The sequence below is a fragment of the Myxocyprinus asiaticus genome, chromosome 25 (genome assembly GCF_019703515.2).
Source record: "Myxocyprinus asiaticus isolate MX2 ecotype Aquarium Trade chromosome 25, UBuf_Myxa_2, whole genome shotgun sequence".
NCBI classification, from domain to species: Eukaryota; Metazoa; Chordata; class Actinopteri; order Cypriniformes; family Catostomidae; genus Myxocyprinus; species Myxocyprinus asiaticus.
The window spans coordinates 41189917-41212001 of NC_059368.1; the positions used below are offsets into that span (position 1 = coordinate 41189917).

The 22085-nt window shown below is 38.4% G+C and overlaps 1 protein-coding gene across 5 annotated transcripts in view; it reads left to right on the forward strand.

Annotated features, from left to right (window-relative positions):
* Positions 1 to 22085, forward strand: part of LOC127415801 (E3 ubiquitin-protein ligase TRIM9) — a 260197-nt gene that overhangs the window by 78643 nt on the left and 159469 nt on the right. The gene's annotated exons all lie outside the window — the stretch shown is intronic.

The following is a 22085-nucleotide window of genomic DNA, read 5'->3' on the forward strand; positions in this document are numbered from 1 at the left end:
CTCTAATGCTGTTTGTGTCACTTCACATGACATAACACAAAGCAGATTGAGTTTCCGTCTCATTCGTGTGATTCCATATGGTCAAAATAAAATGCAATCAGTGAATTTTTTTCATCTGCTCCTCTGTCTGTCAGGAATAAAGCTTTATTTGATCCATATATGATCAGATCATGTGAAAATGTACTCTCAGGGCGGAGATGACATCATTTCAATTAGCTTTGGTTCAACTGACGATCAAACCTTAAAGTCTGCTATATCTATACAGTCGATATCTAAAATGAAGCTTTAATTGATGCTATTTTAGAAATTGAACTGGTAAGACCTACAGTAGTAAACATCACTTATTTGGTCACCTTGACACTTCACCATCAAAACAGTCATAATTGCTGGTCAGTCTTTAGAAGACATTGTATTTTTCCAGAACAATGTATTCAGTGTTAAATTGTGTATAAGTCTTATTTACACAAATGCACACATTAAAATGTTTTGCTGTAGTTCATCACTTCTTTGCATAATAGGCATTATTGGTCTCTTTTGAAAGTAGACACTTGGAAGTTTGTTGTCCAAAATTCAAAATTAGGGCTGTTAACTAGGCTGAGAACCTAAATCCGAATTTGTACCTTAAAGATTACCAAAAATCAAATTCAATTAAAATTTTAAAGTCAGCAGATTTTTAAATTGACATCGTTTCCTTAGTCCAAAAGAGGGTGCAATGAATACATATAATCCGTACAGCACCGAGTTATATTATTATTGCAAAGAACATTTCTGGTTGTTAAATAAAAAATAAAAAATTCTATTTTAAACTAATGTGCATAGAATAATAATAATAAAAAATTTTAGTCAGTTCATATTGCAAATGTTAAGTAATAAGTAAAACGAGGGGGAAAACGCTTCAATAGACAATTCTGGTGTTGAACTTGCACTGGTGCCACAGTATAATACCCCAGACTCAAGCTTAATAATAACAGTGATACCACAGAGTTTTTCATGCATTACAGTTGTATTTAAGGTAGTTATATTCCCAGATAGCAGTGCTACTCATCAGAACGCTGTGGTGAAGCTGCTCAGACTCTGAGCCCATCGTGTGTCTCAATCAGCTCCCTAGCTCCCGATGTCATGAATCAGTGTATCGTGAACACGAATTCGGGCACTGGTAAGGGTACTGATCCACTGAACATTGGGACACTTATGCCTCAATCACCTGCGACACGTTAATGACCACTATCGTTCATTTTCATTGAAGATATTCAAACCTACAGTGTATTATAACAGATAAATGGCATAAATAAAGAAATAAAAATATATTGGAGTGTATTTTAAACCTTTTTAACAACTCAAATATTTAAAAGACTGTTTCACTTTCATAGTAATTATGAATGAAAGACATTACAAACAACATCTCTTTTAAAGAGAAAATAAGGCTGGAACTTCATAGTTTCATACTTGTGCTCCTCATCTAACAACTTGAGAGACTTCAGAAGACATGACGACCTTTCTGGTAAGGGAACATAGTGAGCAACAATGCTCCCTGGTTTTAACGGTGCATTGTGGGATTTTTTAGGGAGCAAATGTTTCGGTGCACTGGAACGATTTTGCGAATGAGACAACCCTAAAAATGACTGACTCACTGATCAGTGCCCTGACTACTGAACTTGGGAAATGATTGAGATGCATTGCAGGTCAGTAGCTGTATAAACAGACAGAGCACGGGGAGTCACATGACGCCATGCGAGGTTCAGACGTGTGAATGGCCAGCTCTGTGCACTTTGCTAGTTTTGATACTTTTAATGATATAAACCGGTGAGATTCGATACACCCTGATCCATAACTGTTCTAGGAAGACAATATGTCAAAGAATTAAAAATCCTCAGGCTCTGGAGACATTAAAAGACACTCATGTGCTCAAGCTTATGCCCCTCCAGAGGCCTCGAGCCAGGGACTCGATTTGGCCAGAGAAGTGAAAGAGATTTGTCGAGAATTGCTGAACGTATCAGCAATGCTGACGAAGGTAGTTGCTGACTTGGAGGATCTTGCTGCAATACGTCGATCAATCATGGCCATGGAGATGAAATTCACTGAGATGTTTACAAGAGTGGCGGATGTCGAGAAACGGATTGACTTTCTGAGTCATCGGAAAGGGAATTAGCTGCTAATCCACTTGCAACCAAGGCAGATTTGGAGCGCGTCTGGGAGAAGCTGGAGGATTTGGAGAATCGTAACCAGCGGAATAACATCTGAATTGTTGGAATTCCTGAGGGAGCAGAGGGTCAGAATATGGTGGAATTCCTGGACGGGCTCTTTCCAAATCTGCTTGACATAACAGGCCATAAGCTGGAAATCAAGCGAGCTCACAGGGTCCGTTGAGGGAGACAGGCCTGTCTCAAATTTCTGAGATCATCCGATAAAGATCTTGTATTACGTGAGGCGAGGAGTAAAGCAGGATCTGCTGAGGGAGACAGGCCCCGATCAATTCTGGCCAAATTTCTGAGATCATCCGATAAAGATTTCGTGTTACACGAGGCGAGGAGTAAAGGAAGGCTTTCTTGGAAGAACCACAGCATTTTCTTATTCCCAAAATTTGCGAATTCGACAAGAGTGTAACGTGATCGATTCAAGGAATGCAAGAAACTCTCACATCAATGGAAGGTCGCTTTTGCACTGATGTTCCTGGCCAAATTGAGAATAGATCCTAAGGATGGCTGTAAAGTATTTACACACAGCAAGCCATGTCCTTCATAAAGTCAATGGACTGAGTGAATCATTTTATGGTACTCACGTTGCAGCCAAGTGAGCCTGACTCACTGAACATTCACTTGACCGCCCGAGGAAACTCTTATACATATAGATCAGGAGGGGTTTATTCGGGGTCGCAGCTCTTCTGATAACATTAGGCGTTTCATCAATATTATGTAGTCAGTGGCGAATGATCAGACTGTGGTCGCTGCCATCTCACTTGACGCCGAAAAGCATTTGATATGGTAGAATGGGATTATCTTTTTAAGATTTTGGAAATATACGGGTTCAGGAATACTTTTATTGGATAGATTAAGTTACTTTATAGACACCCAGTAGCGGCAGTACGAACAAATGGATTAATTTCCTATTATTTTACTCTGGATAGGGGCACCCAACAGGATTGCCCTCTTTCCCCATTATTGTTCTGTCTTGTCCTGGAAACATTAGCAGCTGCAATAAGAAAGGAAGATGATTTTCCAAGGGTGGTGGCGGGAGGTATGGTGCATAAGCTTTTGCTTTACGCAGATGATATTTTATTATTCGTCTCCGACCCCTTTAGATCTATGCCTTGCCTCCACAGAATTATTTATTCCTTTTCTAAGTTCTCAGGATACAGAGTCAGTTGGTCTAAATCCGAAGCTTTGGCTCTGACAGCGTACTGCCCAGTGACGGCTTTTCAGCCGGGCGTCTTCCAGTGGCCCAAATAGGGCATCAAGTATTTGGGCATTTTATTCCCAGCAAATTTGTGTGATTTAGTTAGAGTTATTTTTGACCCTTTAATAAAAAGGTTTTCGTGCGATGTGGGCAGGTGGGCTTCATTACATTTATCTATGATTGGGAAAGTTAATGTTATTAAAATGAATTGTATTCCAAAATTCAACTACCTGCTACAATCTCTCCCTGTTGATGTCCCCCTCTCTTATTTCAAGCAATTTGATAGCATAGCGAAGTCCTTCATTTGGAATGGTAAGCATCCCAGATTACATTTCAATAAATTACATAGGCCGATTGACAAAGGTGGGCTAGGCCTACCCAAGATTTTGTTTTATTATTATGCATTCGGTCTCAGACATTTGGCTCATTAGTCACTTCCACCTGAGAGAGCCTCTCCCTGGTTTCGTATTGAACAGGAATTTCTTGCCCCTATTTCGCCATTGCAAAGCTTTTCTATCAAACTAATCGGAGAAGTTAAGTTACACCTCCTTATCTCGCATTTGCACTCGGTATGTCCAGAGTGTTTAATTCAGATATTTATTTAAATGTTGCTTCGAGATCCTATGAAAATTTGGTTCAACATTTTGGGATTCCCAGGTTCTTTAGGTATTTACAGTTGCGCCATTTGCTCTGTACTATTTTTGGGAGTAGTATACACCCCACTAAAGTGGCAGATACTGCTTTTGGAAAAGGTCATGAGGCATCAGTGTATTACTCCCTGCTAATTCAGAGTCTGGGGGATGGAGCTTTAACTTCTATCAAGAGATTATGGGAGAAAGATTTCTGGTATTGGTATTGGAGACTTGGTATTGGAGGAGGGAGTGTGGGCTAGGATTCTAAAAAAACGTCAAGTCTGTATCTAGAGATGCAAGGGTGCACCTTATGCAATTCAAGATTTTACATAGATTCTATTGGACCCCCTCTAGATTGTATAGGCTTGGTCTTAAAGACACACCCACCTGCTGGCGATGCCAATCGGAGGATGGAGACACAGCCCATGTTTATTGGTGGTGTGTTGAGATCCAGGAATTTTGGTTGAAGGTTAAAAGTTTTGTGTGTGACGTGTTGGGCACTCGGGTTTCGTTTTGCCCCAGACTCTATGTTTTGGGCAATGGGGTGGTCATCGATATAGGAGATAAACACATAAAAAATTGTGTTCTGACCAGTGTTATGACAGGCAGATAGATTGTTTTAAGGGGATGGAAGTCGAATGGAGTGCCCTCATTTCGGGAGTGGTGTGCGGAGATGGGGATGATTGCAGCTTTCATGGAGGTGTTGTGTAGAAGGCTTGGGGATCTGGGATTCATTTGATGGGAAATGGGGCAGTTATTTGACGTTTTTGGGGGACTCTCGGGGAGGGGTTGTGGAGAGAGAGGCGTAGTTTTAGATGTTTATGATTATTATATTCTTTTTATTTATTTATTTATTTATTTATTTATTTATTTATTTTGTGTGTGTACTTATGTGTGACCACGGGGATGTTCGCTGGGGGGCTGGGGAGGGGTAGTAGTGGGAGTTACATTTTTATTCATTGTATATATGTTTTGTTTTTCTTTGTCATCTTTATGAATAAATAAAAATGTTAATCGAAAAAAACAAAAACAGACAGAGCACAACAGAATGAAACAGAATGCGAGGATCTCAAGACACACATTTCCAAATTGAACTCCTTTCCTGACAAAGCGTTTTGAAAACCCATGGCTTAGTCTGAGAAATGCTGATAAGAGAGCAAGACGCAACGGCCAAAGACCTCCACTTAGGGGGCTGTTCACACTGAATGCTTTTGCAACCATCCAGTTTAACATTTGTTTTTCTATGTAAACACATGCTAGGCCAGACAAACCTCTTTGATAGTTTCACCACGTTTCGTTGTGTAGGAGCGCTGTATTTTTTAGATGCTGTGTCAAGTTAAAAGAACTTCAACTTTTAAAACGCATCTCGAGACACCTGCGTTCTATTAAACTGTATTTGTTGTGCTGCGTCTAGCCCTTTTTTTTTTTTTTTTGCACAAGAATGCGATTGGTCTGAAATTATTATTAGTGCTTGGCACACATCCAAAATGTGCGTTTTTTCTTAAATTCGACGAAACATTTGAATTTCGAGGTTTATTTGACAGCACTAGTCAGAATTAGCAAGTCATGAAGAAAAAAGCTTACATTTGTTTTAAAGTGATCAGCAATTTATTTCCACAACATATAAATATATTTTTTTATGAAATAATATATGGCACTAAACTGGTAGATGCATATAAACACAACTGAAGGTCTGGTAATGTCCTATTTCCAAATTGAAGATGATAACTTCAAAACTGAATTTCATGAAACATTTCCCAAGACTATGTCATGTGATTCTGGCAATGTTTTGCATTAGTGCTATGAATGCAGAATGGCAAACAAGACAAATTACACACTGCTGCATATATCTTAATTCCAATCATAATTGATTGTTTATAACAGCTTATTTTACTGATCTCATGTGAATTCTATAGAACAGAATGAGGCAGAAAGCAGATTATTTATAGAATATCCAGCATACAGCAGATGACAGTTGTGCAGCTATGAACTGACCACTCCAGAACTGTTCTATTATGCTTACAATAAACATATAAAGGTACCAGAGATCGCTTGGAAAATAGAAACCATATGTTTTTGTCATTGTCTATTCATTTATGACATGTCTCATCAGTCAAAACATTATTTTTAAGATTTAAGAATTTTTAAGGCTAATATGCCAAAGTCTCTGTTCTTATGCTATGACCATATTTACAACAAGAAATGCACGTAAGCACACCTAGCTTTCTGGGTGAATGGAACTCACGGCGAATGAGAGTATTAGAGCGCTTCAGATTGCATAATTTAGTGGAAAATGGACATGAATATTAATATTTTATGAAGGGTTACAACAGTGGGCCACATATAACCTGGTTGGGGGGCCGGATTTGGCCTGCGGGTTGGATTTTGAGAATGACTGTTGTAGTATCTCTGGAGCTTGCACCTAACCCAGGCTTTCTCATTTGTGCCCACATATTGAAAAGCTAAGCCCCTGGTCAATATGTAGAACATTTCTCTGGTCTAAAAAAGATTATCGTTTGTGGATATATTTATAATGCCGGATTAACATTATGCGATTTTTACAGTCCTTCTGATTGTTGCGTGTCATATTGCAAAATATGAACTGGTATGAGCACTTAACCCTACACTAAAACAAAAACGTAATTTTTTTTTACTTGTTTGCACTCTAATCCCTGTCTTGGCTATTACTTTTCTAATACAATTGAAACTTTGTCTTACAACACTTGTTATGTTACTGTCTACTTAAGATGAATCACTTTTGTTATATCCTTCCTCATTTTGTAAGTCACTTTGGATAAAAGCATCTGCTAAATGAATAAATGTAAATGTATGAGATCTTGGGCAAAGCCAATGGCATACTGTGTAATGTCACAATGTTAAGTAGCCATTTTAAGTAATCAGTCTGTGTCACATTCTGAGATTCTCATTGATAGAATAATAATAATGTAAGAGGTTTTGAAAGGCTTTCATTAATGAAAGAAAGGAAGTCATATGGGTTTGGAACACATGATGGCAAGTAAATTATGACAGAATTTTCATTTTAGGGTGAATTATCCCGCCAAATGGCAAATGTTTGTGTGTGCCACATGGGTAATTTGAAGTGTGCTTGTGTTTTCAGTGACAGGGTTCGTCATTTTCTACCAAGCCAGTAGCCTGACAACAGAGCTTTACCCATGCCCTCATTCAGCGCACTGAACAGAAGATGAAGGGAAGGGGGAGGGGTGAAATAGAGGTCACGTGTTGTATGTGCTTTGTACAGTATGTTGCAGAGTTAATCCATACATTGTTCTATAGCAGGTGTCTGGAACCTTTTTTCACTAAGGAGCCAATTTTTTAATTTTTGGTTGATGCATTTTTTTCGAAAGAGCCGTAGCACAAACTGATAATTTATTATTTTCAAAAAAACTTTTCAATAAAATAAAATGTTTATTATGCCCATAGACTACTCAAAAACAAACAAATATGTAACAATTAATAGGTAACATGTTGCAATATGGTATTGAGTACACGTGTTTGTGTGGGTCTCCATAAAATTACTTCATTTTACATTTGTTCATGAAAACGTTTACTTCCCTTTTGGGCTGGGCGATATGTAAAAAATTATTTTAAAGACAATCGCCTTAAAAAATATAAGGATATCCAATTATATTGTCAACCCCCCTGCCGAGGGTCAGTGAATATTTTTGCTTTATTGATTTTGCTTTAAAAATTCAATTAATTTATTGAAACATGTAAAACTTAAACAAAAGACCTTTCTGAATTCAAATTGCACTTTAAACGAAATGAAAAAAGCAATTAAAATAATTTCTTAAAAAAATATTTTATATAACCACCCCAAATCCAAATATTAACTGTCTCCAACGGCCCCATTTGCCATCTCGCAAGTACTCATCAACGACAACGGGTGAAAAATTACTTAGAGCCTACAAATGAAGAACTAAAGACAATTATAAATGTAAAGATAATAATAATCATAATAAATAAGCCAAATAAATACCTATGTGTTCCCAAAAAATACTGCCAAATCTGTGTTCTTATCAAATGCGTTTGTATTGCGTTTTGGTAATACAGATAATGCTGCCTAAAGAAAAGAAAATAGAACAAAATTTTTGGTTTATGGTGTCTTGTATTATATATAATTATATTACTAAACCCGCAGTTGCGTTCACAATGCTAAGAGCGAACTGATCCATGGAAATAAAGCGAAACTCACAGCACATATTTCCGGTTGAAAGGGAACGCTGGCGCATTTGGCTGCTGCTCCTCTCTCCTGTTTTTCATTGTTTTTAAATGTTTATCGAATTATTTTGAGTGGTTGTTGGATTTTTGGATCTTTTTAAGTCCCCTCTTGTTGCTTACCCTATTGCAATGCGGAATCATTTTATCCTTCGGACTGCTGTTTTTATCTTTGAGTGTTATCTGCGGGAATCAACCCACCTGTCGCCCTGCCCAGGACTTACACTACCTGGTTGCTGTTGGCATGGATTCCCTCTCCATGGCTTTAAGGTACACCGCTTGCAAATTGCTGAACCTAAATAGGAACTTTTATTTGGTGAATGACTCCTATGAACTTTGCCGAAATGTTGGACATCGCTCTTCAAGGAGCAGTTCTATACACTCATTATCTGATGCCCTCCTTGTTCCTATATTTCAGCATAAAGCTCATAGACTGCTGTGCACTAGTGTTGATTTTAACAACCTGTCTGCACTTAAACGCGCAGAGTTTTCTCGGTTATCCTCTGTGACCTCGCGTCTTGTGAAATTGGCGCCTTTTAATGCACGCTCTGTGAACAACTGTGATTTTATCGGATATTATGACAGAAAAACTTGACCTTGTGCTTAACTGAAACTTGGCACAAACAGTCTGATGGACTTTTGTTTAATGAACTTACTCCTACAGGCTACGGGTTGTTTGATCTCCCGCGACCCTCAACAATACAACATAAGTCCCGTGGCTATTCCCCAGTTTAATTATTTTTAATGTCTCGTTCTGAGTGTCCCTGCACCCTTCACTACTGCCATAGCTACAGTCTACAGGCCTCCTAAGACAAATGTAGATTTTTTTTATCAGAGTTTGCAGATTTACTGTCTATGTTGTGCCTCAAGTTTGAGAGAATAAAAGTCACTGTAATGACAAAGGACTTTTTGTCCTTACTGGAGTGCTTTGATCTGAACCAGCTTGTGGACTGTGCTACACATAATAAAGGTCACACAATTAGACCTTGTGATTGCAAATGGATCGTTTTCCACTGCTGATTTAGGGCTGTCTGACCATTTGGCTATCTTTTTTAATATTGAACTCCCACACACTAACATTTCCTCTTCTCGCACTGTAAATTATCACAAATGGAAATCCATCGATCTCTCTGATTTCACTGACTTTATTGACTCTTCTTTAAGTTGTTTTTCTCCATCTGACCCTCTGGAGGACAAAATTTCTATGTTAAATACTGTTCTCTTGTCTGGCTTGGACTCATTTGCTCCTATGAAATCACAGTCTGTCTCTTTTGTACGTTCCGCTCCCTGGTATAATAATGAGTTGCGCTCTATGAAGGCAGCTTGTCACAAAATGGAGCGAAGGTGGCGTCTCTCTGGCCTGAACGTACATCACCAGGCTTGGAAAGACCACTTGTATGAATATAAGGCAGAAATTGTATCCGCCAGGTCCCGTTATTTTTCTCAGATAATTGTCAATAATCAAAGAAATCCCAGACAACTGTTTCATACCATTAACAAATTGCTCAAATGTAACAGTTCCTCTATTGTGCCTGCTTCAACTCACCTTTGTAATAGATTTCTTGATTTTTTTCAGCTCCAAGATTGACAATGCTCGTAAATGCATTCTTAATACTCCTGTCTCATCTGCTTTTCCTCTTAGTATTTCTTATTTCTCTGGCACCTCTTTCTCAAATTTCTCCTCACTTGACCTGGTTTCTCTTGGTAATGAGGTATCACAAATGACAGATGCCACTTCCATAGTTGATCCTATTCCAACTTGTTTGTTTAAATCATGTTTCGCCTCTTTGTGTCCTGTTGCCTTGAGTATATTAAATGACTCCCTGTGCACTGGTGTTGTGCCAGCAGCATTTAAAACTGCTGCTGTAACCCCTGTACCTAAAAAGACTAACTTGGACTTGGACAATCTTAACAACTTTTGTCCCATTTCTAATCTTCCCTTCCTTGCAAAAATTTTAGAATGAATTGTGGCTTCTCAATTGTACACTCATCTCACTATAAACAATCTTTTTTAGCCCCTTCAATCTGGCTTTCACAAACTCCATAGCACTGAAATGGCATTAGTTAAGGTCACAAATGACTTGTTAATAGCTTCTGACTCTGGCTATCTTTCAGTTCTGATCCTTCTTGATCTCAGTGCCGCTTTTGACACTGTAGATCATTCTCTTTTGCTCACTCGTCTTGAGACAGTTTTTGGTGTTACTGATACTGTATTAAACTGGTTCAAGTCTTAACTCAAATTGTTTCCTTGGGTGGATGTAGGTCCAAAGTTGGTTTGGTTAAATGTGGTGCTCCTCAGGGATCGATTTTGGGCCCCTTACTTTTTTAGCATTTACATGTTTCCCCTTGGTCAACTCTTAAGATCTCTTGGTCTTAATTATAATTTTTTACGCAGATGACACCCAGATTTACATCCATTCAAAACCTGGTGATTGTGTGGCTGTTGCCTTTCTTGCACAATGAAAAAATACTGAGATTAAAAAAATGGATGTCTCTAAATGTTCTTTGTCTCAACAGTGACAAGACTGAGGTTATTCTCATTGGATCACCCCACCAGCTTCGTAAAGCTGGTTCTTTAACCTTAAATATGGATGGCTCTGCTCTGGAGTTTCAAACAAAATTGAAAAATTTGGGGGTGATATTTGATGCAAATTTAACATTTGATCCTCATTTCAAGAATACTGTTAAAACATCATTCTTCCATCTCAGAAACATTGCAAGACTGCGGCCCATGTTATCTTCCTCGGTGGCTGAAAAACTGATCAATACTTTGGTATTTTCTCATATTGATTATTGCACTGCTTTACTTGTTGGGGTCTCTAAATCAGCCTTAAATAAGTTGCAGTCTATCTTGGAGTCCTTGCACAAGTTCTATGGGTGACTGGGCTTTCTCTTCTATAGCGCCAAAACTGTGGAACTCTCTTCCCTCTGAGGTTAGACATGCTGAATCTTTTAGTATTTTTAAATCTTTTTTAGGGTTGCTTTTCTGTGATTATTATGTGATTATTATTGTATTATTTTTAAACTGTTCTGATTGCATGTTTTCTTTTTCTTTTTTGTATTTCAATGTATTTTTATTTTTCTCTTGTAAAGTGCTTTGAGATGCAACTTTTTTTATAGAAAATAAAGTTTTATTTTTTATTATTATTATTATGATCGGAGATCATTTGCAGCATTCTCACAGACAACATTATTCTTGCAAACAGTTTTCAGACTAATTAAACAGTGAAAAAAGAGTGATAACTCTTTACATGCGCATGTTCTACAAGACAGGGTAGAATACCTCTGAACAAACAGCGAATCAGACACAAGCATTGACGGCTTTTCTGTTCTTATATGATCAAATATAATAACGTTTCTTTAAGCGCACGTCTTTGTGACTAACAGCATTTCCAAACTGGATTGAGCCTCGTTGCATTTTGAGGGTGGCGTGTGCTATTTCACACCCTGGGCAAATAAAAAATAACGAACGTTTGTATAATCGCTAGTAGAAAATGCTCTTAACCGCTAAGATTAATAATTATTGGGAAATGGGTCCTGGGTAGCTCAGCAAGTAAAGACGCTGACTACCACACCTGGAATCGCAAGTTCAAATCCAGGGCATGCTGAGTGACTCCAGTCAAGCTTCCTAAGCAACCAATTGGCCCGGTTGCTAGGGTGGGTAGAGTCACGTTGGGTTAACCTCCTCGTGGTCGCCATAATGTGGTTCTCACTCTCGGTGGGGCATGTGGCGAGTTGTGCATGGATGCCGCGGAGAATAGTGTGAGGCCTCCATACGTGCTAGGTCTCCACGGTAATGCACTCAACAAGCAACATGATAATATGCGCGGATTGACAGTTTCGGATGCGGAGGCAACTAAGATTTGTCCACCGCCACCCGGATTGAGGCGAGTCACTACGCCACCACGAGGACTTAGAGTGCATTGGGAATTGGGCATTCCAAATTGGGGAGAAAAAGGGGAGAAAATAAAAATAATTAAATTAAGTTATTGAGAAACGAGGCCCAGAACTCTATGCATGTGCATGTCTTGGAGAAGCGCTTTTATTGCACACATATCAAATGAGACGTGCATCGGCAGCTTTTCTTTCGTCTGTTCTTCAAAATATAATGTTTGTCATACGTGTGTCTTTGTGTCTAATTTCTTGTCATATCACTCTGAGAAGTCTTACAGGTCGCCCTCCACAGTGGCTGGTACATCAGCAAAATTACCTGCCACTCTGCATGAAAAATCTGCATTAGGCGGTTGTTAATTTCAAACCTTGTTCACCAGGATTAGGCTGTAGCGAGAAATTTGGGAGAAAGGAAATCAAAACTGGGTCATTGACTTAGAGCTTTTGCTTAAAGCTTTGATAGTTAAAATTTTAAACTAACATGTGTTGGGGTGATGAATGGTGAGACACCCAGCAAGTCACTTGATTTTTAACAAAAAGCCACTTGTGGCTCACGAGCCATAGGTTCCTGACCCCTGTTCTATAGATTACAGATATGCAGGATTACATCGTGCACTTAGGTAATGCACAAATCATCTTCATTTCATTAATAAGATCTTGGGTTTATAAAATAAAACAAAATATTAGAAAGGATGCCGACAGAGTAAGTGTACTGCTGTTTCCACATTAAACAGCAGTTACTTTACTTTGTTCCATTTATTTGATGCAGATTATTAGAGGTGGAAGCCTTTCCTGGCAGACAAAACAATGAGAAATGGATAATGAGGGGCATATGTTTTCTCGTATATCCATTTTTGCAATCTCGCATTAATGAAGTTCAGTCATGATAACTCTCGGAATGATTTAGCATGTTAATGTGGGTAGACTCAAAAAAATAACTCTTTGAACATGATTAACCTCTTGTGACCCTGTGTACACATGTGGATGTTGTATTTTGGCTTTGCTATACGCAACACATAATTTAAATTCATTTAAACCGACTGATCTCAGTTCAGAAGACTATGGGCTGTCAGTAAAGGGTTAAACTTTAAATATATGAGTCATGTGACAAACCAACATGGCACGGATCACAGCAGAGTTTGTCTTTGGGAGAAACACCAACAAAACTACATCTGGTAAGAAGCCTAATAAAGATTAGTCTCTATTTTCATCCGATATGCCATTTTTTCAAATTTGAGCAATTTATCGCAGATTGCCACGCTGCTAAACACAGTGTACACTAATGTGTACTTTAGCACTCTTTTTCTTAGAAATCCTATATTTACTGTGCATCATCACATTGAGAATCAATGGGTTCATCCAAAAGCTGAAAAATGTTGCTTTCAGAGGCTTTACAGTGCATCCGGAAAGTATTCACAACGCTTCACTTTTTCCACATTTTGTTATGTTACAGCCTTATGCCAAAATTGATTAAATTCATTATTTTCCTCAAAATTCTACAAAGAATACCCCATAATGACAACGTGAAAGAAGTTTGTTTGAAATCTTTGCAAATGTATTAAAAATAAAAAACGAAAAAAAATCACATGTACATAAGTATTCACAGCCTTTGCCATGACACTCAAAATTGCGCTCAGGTGCATCCTGTTTCCACTGATCATCCTTGAGATGTTTCTACAACTTGATTGGAGTCCACCAGTGGTAAATTCAGTTGATTGGACATGATTTGGAAAGGCACACACCTGTCTATATAAGGTCCAACAGTTAACAGTGCATGTCAGAGCACAAACCAAGCCATGAAGTCCAAGGAATTGTCTGTAGACCTCCAAGACAGGATTGTATCGAGGCACAGATCTGGGGAAGGGTACAGAAAAATTTCTGCAGCATTGAAGGTCCCAATGAGCACAGTGGCCTCCATCATCCGTAAATGGAAGAAGTTTGGAACCACCAGGACTCTTCCTAGAGCTGGCCGCCCGGCCAAACTGAGCGATCGGGGGAGAAGGGCCTTAGTCAGGGAGGTGACCAAGAACCCAATGGTCACTCTAACAGAGCTCCAGCATTTCTCTGTGGAGAGAGGAGAACCTTCCAGAAGAACAACCATCTTTGCAGCACTCCACCAATCAGGCCTGTATGGTAGAGTGGCCAGACGGAAGCCACTCCTCAGTAAAAGGCACATGACAGCCCGCCTGAAGTTTGCCAAAAGGCACCTGAAGGACTCTCAGACCATGAGAAACAAAGATTGAACTCTTTGGCCTGAATGGCAAGCGTCATGTCTGGAGGAAACCAGGCACCGCTCATCACCTGGCCAATACCATCCCTACAGTGAAGCATGGTGGTGGCAGCATCATGCTGTAGGAATATTTTTCAGCGCCAGGAACTGGGAGACTAGTCAGGATCGAAGGAAAGATGAATGCAGCAATGTACAGAGACATCCTTGATGAAAACCTGCTCCAGAGCGCTCTGGACCTCAGACTGGGGCGAAGGTTCATCTTCCAACGGGACGACGATCCTAAGCACACAGCCAAGATAACAAAGGAGTGGCTACGGGACAACTCTGTGAATGTCCTTGAGTGGCCCAGCCAGAGCCCAGACTTGAACCCAATTGAACATCTCTGGAGATCTGAAAATGGCTGTGCACCGACGCTCCCCATCCAACCTGACGGAGCTTGAGATGTCCTGCAAAGAAGAATGGGAGAAACTGCCCAAAAATAGGTGTGCCAAGCTTGTAGCATCATACTCAAAAAGACTTGAGGCTGTAATTGGTGCCAATGGTGCTTCAACAAAGTATTGAGCAAAGGCTGTGAATACTTATGTACATGTGATTTTTTTTTTTCTCCGTTTTTTATTTTTAATAAATTTGCAAAGATTTCAAACAAATTTCTTTCACGTTGTCATTATGGGGTATTGTTTGTAGAATTTTGAGGAAAATAATGAATTTAATCCATTTTGGAATAAGGCTGTAACATAACAAAATGTGGAAAAAGTGAAGCGCTGTGAATACTTTCCGGATGCACTGTATATGGAGTTAGGATGAAAATAAGGTGCATTTTGAACTGTTCTGAGACCAAAGTAATTCACTAAATAGGGAGCGAGGGGGCATCCTGAAGCTTTTCTATGCAGCTATGTGCATTCACTCCTAAAATCTGACGAAAAGTTCAGTTTCAGGCTGCAGATGATGTATGGGCTGCTCAGCATGTTTGGCAGACATAGGACAATGGTAATCAGAACATAAATTCAGAATTTATAATGTATAATTTTATTTTAACATGGTTGGCAGTGATTGGATGATGCTGGCCATTACTCTGAATCAGAATTATTTATGCTAATTTCTGATTGGTAAAATGCTTCAGCACTGGCTATCACTTGTTTGTTTGACAGTGCAAAGAGAGAACATTGAGATCTTGTTGCCAAAATAGAAAATAAACATAGTAAAATAAGGTAATCATTTATTATTTGTATAGTTTTTTATTTGTGCTTTTCCCAATACACATTGTTCCAAACAGCTTTACAGAAAATCAGCTGTATTATCTGTTACGTCTCAAAAACATGAATAACCAAAAATCTGACTTTCTATAGCTTGGTATTATTTAAAATATCACAACTTAGCCCCACTGTCCACATATGAAAAGTATTTGCTCTAAAAAAATAAAAAAATAAAAAACGGTTTTAAAAATCAAAAATGGAAATGGAAAATGCACACAGCACTCACGCTTAGGAGGTTAAATCATGGACATTGGCTCCACATGTTTGAAATTATTTTTCTAAATTACCATGTAATTATAAATTAAATACTTAAAGTAGAGGGTACCAACTGAATCAAGTAAAACCATCAAAATTTAACATGCCAGTATAACTAAAATGAAACTCTTTTAGTGATATGCCTCCTAGTGACAGGAAATGTTAGCATGCTAAACACATGCTGGTGAGAAGCACTACTGAGTTCAACTTCAATATGCTATGGTTGGCACAGCAATTACTCAGTCTATAAATGAAAATGTATAATACTCTAAATGTATTTGGTCCTTAACCTAGGCTCAAGCTCCACTCATTACCGGTTACCCCAAAAAGAGAAATTCCTTTTAATCTCAACAAAACACTAGCAAGTCTCCCCCTTTATATTCATCTTGCACAAAGACATATTAACAATTAATTTTAACATTTACTCTCCCTATCGAGTCCCATGCAGAACATGCTGGGAACTAGAAATCCTCTATCCAGTTTCAGTATAAAAAAAAAATAAAAAAAATCATGTTCTCCTAATGCACATAGATTAAGTCAATCTGACAAGAAACTTTTTTAGTTGAATCAACTCAGTTTAATTAAGTTCCCTTGATTACATGATTTTTTTTTTTTTCTTTCAGAAATATATACATGGGAGGATTGAGTTAAACTGACTGAATAGTGAAAGTTTATTTTTTTTTATGTATGACATGATAGGATTTGGTCTTGGCAGACTAGATCTGCTACGCTGCTACTCATGCAGAACAAGTATGAAGACTTGCTACTGCTAAAACATACAATAGACACACTGTGTTGAGCATGTGGACATGCTGCTGCTGCTGCACAATTAAACAAACACAAGACATGCTGCATCGAGCATGTAGGATATGCTGCTGCACAATTATACATACAGTACATACATACAATCCCCATGTACCAGATCTAGACATTTGGAGCTGAGGGGTAGGAGGGTTTCAGAGAAAAACTCTCGCAACATGCTACAGTGAAACCAGCTTATCTTTAAAACTGAGCAATTTAAATCAAATCAAATCAAATCACTTTATTGTCACACAGCCATATACACAAGTGCAATGGTGTGTGAAATTCTTGTTAGACAAAGAGAGAGTAAGTTGATTGGCTAATTGATTACATGTCAAAAGAATCTATCAGCTTTCACCATGCGAGTAGATTGGCTTAATGCATCACATTTGCGCAAGCCGACTGGCTAACAGATAACAAGTTCAAAGCACTACATCATCTTCATCAGCTTGTGCCATGTAGAGTTTCATGAATGAACTTCAAGTTTATTTTAAGCAGGTGTTTTGTTTGGGGATGCAGCTGCTACATTTTACATGGTGTTAATCTTCCTACTTGTTTTGTTGAAATAATTTGTATAGACAGAATATTAGCCTCAGTCACCATTCACTTCCATTGCATCTTTTTTTCCATCTAATAAATGTGAATAATGACTGAGACTAAACATTCTGCCAAAAAACTCCTTTCATGTTTGGAACAACATGAGAGTAAGTAAATGATAAAATAACTTACATTTTGGGTAATCTACATTTATATTTACATTATTCATTTAGCAGACGCTTTTATCCAAAGCGACTTACAAAATGAGGAAGGATATAACAAAAGTGATTCATCTAAAGGAGACAGTAACACGATAAGTGTTGCAATACAAAGTTTCAGTTAGTTGTATTAAGAAAGTACAACAGGGGTAAGTGCTCATGGAAAAGTTGTGTATTTAGAGTGGGAGTCTGCTTCACAGATGGTGTTGGGAAGGTTGTTCCACCATCAAGGTACAGTGAAGCCCAAAGTGCGGGAAAGTGAATTGGTGCCCCTTTGTGTTGGTACCACAAGGTGCCGCTCATTTGCAGACTGCAACCTTCTGGTGGGAACATAGCTCTGCAGGAATGATAGTAGGTAGACTGGCGCAGACCCGGTGACTGTTCTGTATGCCAGCATCAGAGCCTTGAACTTGTTACATGCAGCAACTGGCAGCCAGTGTAGAGAGACAAGAAGTGGTGTAACATGTGGTCTCTTGGGTTTGTTGAAGACCAGTAATGCTGCTGCATTCTGGATTATTTGCAGAGGCCTGATCGGGCATGCAGAAAGGCTGGCTAAAAGAGCGTTATAGTAATCCAATCTGGTTAAGACAACAGACTGAATAAGGAGTTGTATAGTATGTTCAGAGATGATCAGGGTGATCTATCTCTTTTATGTTCATTCTGTCATTTATAATTATTCAGTTATTTATCTCATCCCAGAGAGTGCTTGACAAGTGCATCATTGAATAATTATGCAGTATAATTAATGCAGCATTAATCGTGACTGAGAGATTTAATCAGATTATCTTCACAATTAGATATAAATGGTGAAAAAGATTTAATGAATGTTGAGCACGTCTGGTTTTCTGTATCAAATGCTAATAATCATACATTCCGTAGTCAGAGGTTTGTGTTTCGGTATTTGGGAGAAAATATCAATTAATACTATAGTGGGTAATATTTTACTCTGTCACTAACTTCAATTAGTGGCAGCCTGGTTTGTTTTCATGGAACGTTTCTGGTTCAGTACATCTTCAGCTCAATAAACATTGTCTGTGTCATGCTGTCAATTACCACAGAAAATAATTTTGTTTTGTCCCATAATTTGTTAAAAAAAACAAAAAAAAAAAAACTGGGAATGCATTTGTACAGTGATGCACTTTCAATAAAATGTGAAGTGCTGAAATGTGAAGTTCTTATTTTTGTTAAAGTGCTTATAATACTTTAGTACAAAAATGTGTAGTATTTGAGCTGTAAAGTTGTCTAAATCCTCCTTTTAGTTGGGGGCTACTTTTCTAGGTGGATGAACTTCTGTTTATGCCTGACACAATTACTAGGGTGGAATTTGCTCTATGTACTTTGAACAGCACTTTTTAGTTATTTCATTCTAGTGTTCATTTTATTTTATTTAGTCACAATTTTTGATGAAAATATCCTTTAAATTAAGTCAGTATTTAATCATGTCAAACAGTGTTCATTAATTTTAGTCAGTTTTACTAAATGACAATTTCAGTTAACAAAATAACCTGTTTTAATAGATGATGCAGCGGAAAATGACAAAAACATTACACTGTAACAGACTGGAATGGGTAAAGTCTCTGACATCAACTAATAGTAGCGTAATTTTGGAATACAATTCATTTTAATAACATTAACCTTCCTAATCATTGATAAATGTAATGAAGCCCACCCACCCACATCGCTCAAAGCTTTTTATTAAAGGGTCAAAATGAACTTAAACTAAATCACACAAATTTACTGGGAATAAAATACCCAAATACTTAATGCCATGTTTGGGCCACTGACGGTACTGAAAAGCCGTACACTGTCAGAGCCAAAGATTCGGATTTAGACCAATTAACTGTGTATCCCGAGAAATTAGAAAAGGAATTCATAATTCTGTGGAGGCAAGACATAGATCTAGTAGGGTCGGAGATGAATAATAAAATATCATCTGCGTAAAGCAAAAGCTTATACGCCACACCTCCCGCCATCACACCTGGAAAATCATCCTCCTTATCGCGGCTGCTAATGGTTCCAGGGCAACACAGAACAATAATGGGGAAAGAGGGCAATCCTGCCAGGTGCGCCTATCCAGAGTAAAGTCATCTGAAATTAATCAATTTGTTTGTAACCCCGCTACCGGGTGTCTATAAAGTAAATTAATCCATCCAATAAACATATTCCCAAACCCGTACATTTCCAAAATCTTAAAAAGATAATCTCATTCTACCATATCAAATGCCTTTTCGTCATCAAGTGAGATGGCAGTGACTGGAGTCTGATCATTCTCCACTGACAACATGATATTGATGAAATGCCTAATGTTATCAGAAGAACTTAATCGGTTAGCCAAAATGTTTGACAGTATTTTAACGTCTAGCTGGATCAGGGAAATTGGACGGTAACTTTTACACTCGCTTGGATCCTTGTCCTTTTTAAGAATCAGACTGATCCGGGCTTGTGTCATGGTTGGCGGAAGCTTTCCATTCTTTAATGATTCCGTATAAACTTCTAGCAAAAGTGGAGAAAATTTTGTAGCATAAGATCTAAAAAATTCAGCGGCTAAGCCATCTGGCCCCGGAGCCTTGCCTGTAGGCAAGGCCTTAATTACCTCCACAAAGCTTCTAATATTTTCATCAATAGATGAAGACGTGGAACTATAAAGATCAAGATATAATTCTTTTAATGCATTATTAATATCAATGGCTGAGGTAAATATTTCACCACCATCAGATTTCACTGAGGGAAAGGTAGAAAAGGACTCTCTCTGTTTTATATATCTAGCCAGAGGTTTTCCTGCTTTGTCCCCCAACTCAAAGTATGACTGTCTTGCCCTGAATAGCCAAAACTCCACCTTCCGTGACAAAATAGTATTATATCTGTATTTCAATCGGGTCAATTCTCTGAGGCCATCAGACGACATTTGGCGCTTCAGCTCTGCCTCTGCACTTTTAATATTCCCTTCCAAATCCATGAGTTCTCGTGCTTTGGATTTTTTGGTGAATGAGGCATATTGTATGATCCGGCCCCTAAGAACTGCTTTAAGTGCCTCCCAAGCCACGCCCACAGAGGATACTGAGGACCAGTTGGTCTCCATATAAACATTGATTTCAGCCTTTAACATTTGTTGGAATTCAGGATTTTGCAAAAGGGATACATTAAAGCACCAACTATATGATTTCCTTTTCTCCATATGTGGCAACACCTCGAAACTCACCAGGGCATGATCTGAGACTAAAATGTTTCCAATTGAGCAATCAACAACATATGAAATGAGGGACTTAGATATAAGAGAAAAAAAAAAAACTATTCTAGAATAAATCTTAAAAAAAATTTATAGTCCCTACCGGATGGGTTCAAAAGTCTCCAAATATCTGTAAGACCAAGATTTTTACACATCCTGTAAAGCGTCAATCATGCACTAGTGGGTTTACACACTTTTGCTTCACTATGATCAAGGACTGAGTCCATCAAAAGATTAAAGTCTCCTCCCAATATTATATCATGATGGGTGCCAGTGTTTTGCAACATCCCTTCAAGATCTATAAAAAAGCCCATCAATGTTGGGTGCGTAAATATTAGCCAAAATAAAACTTTGATTTTGAACCCTTGAATTTCTGCTAAAACAATAATGACTCATCTTAATTTATCTTTAATCTGTTTGAGATATTTGAATTGTAGATGTTTACTTATCAGTGTAATGACTCCCCTGCTCTTATTGAGCTAGCACTAAAGAAAACATGTCCACCCCATATCTTCCCAAATTTTCCAACTTCCTGCGGGGAAAGATGCATTTCTTGAAGAAACACTATATCATATTTCTTACGTTTAAGAAAAGAAATAATTTTCCTTCTTTTTATGGGGTGCCCCAACCCATTCACATTCTATGTGGAGAGAGACAATTCACTTATATTAACATTTGACATTTTGACATATTAGAAAAAATAGATTGTGTGTCAAAAATAAAATTATAAAGACCACATTCCAACAGTATTGCAACAATCAAACCCCAAAATTCCCCCCGAACCAAACAAAGAGAAAAAAGAAAAACACACAACAGCGCCAACTAACATCCATCCCTCTAAACTCAAACAGTCCATGTACACCTACAAAAGCCCCCGCGACAACTTTGCCGTCGGATTTCTCAAATCTGGTGTTTCTATACAGATTTTGTGAGACAGAATTACACAACAGAAGATAATCTATGAAACGAACTCCAGCCAACAGGCGGAATAAACACACAGAACATGTAGATTCATCCACATAACTGTCCCAAAGGTGTGTTCCTCCACAAAACAAGCTCCAGCCGCTAGCGGAACCAGCACAGAAAAAAAAAATAGCCGTTCAGTTTCCTCGGGAAGTCAAACAAATGTTCAGTGAGCCAGCCCATTCGACTGCTACATGAGTGCAGCAAATGACCCAATCACTCCAATGTCCTGCAAGAAATACTCCACAAAACAAACTCCAAACAATAGGAGGCATAAGCACAAAGAACGTGCAGATTCATCCACAATACTGTCCCGAAGGAATGCTGCTACAAACTCTAAGCAAGAGCCTTTGACCGACAAGGCCTGAAGGTCCCCATATGTTTGACTGAAGCCAACCTGAGTATCTGCACAGTCTTCAAGGAGAGTTTGTGTAAGCTTACCGCCTCAAG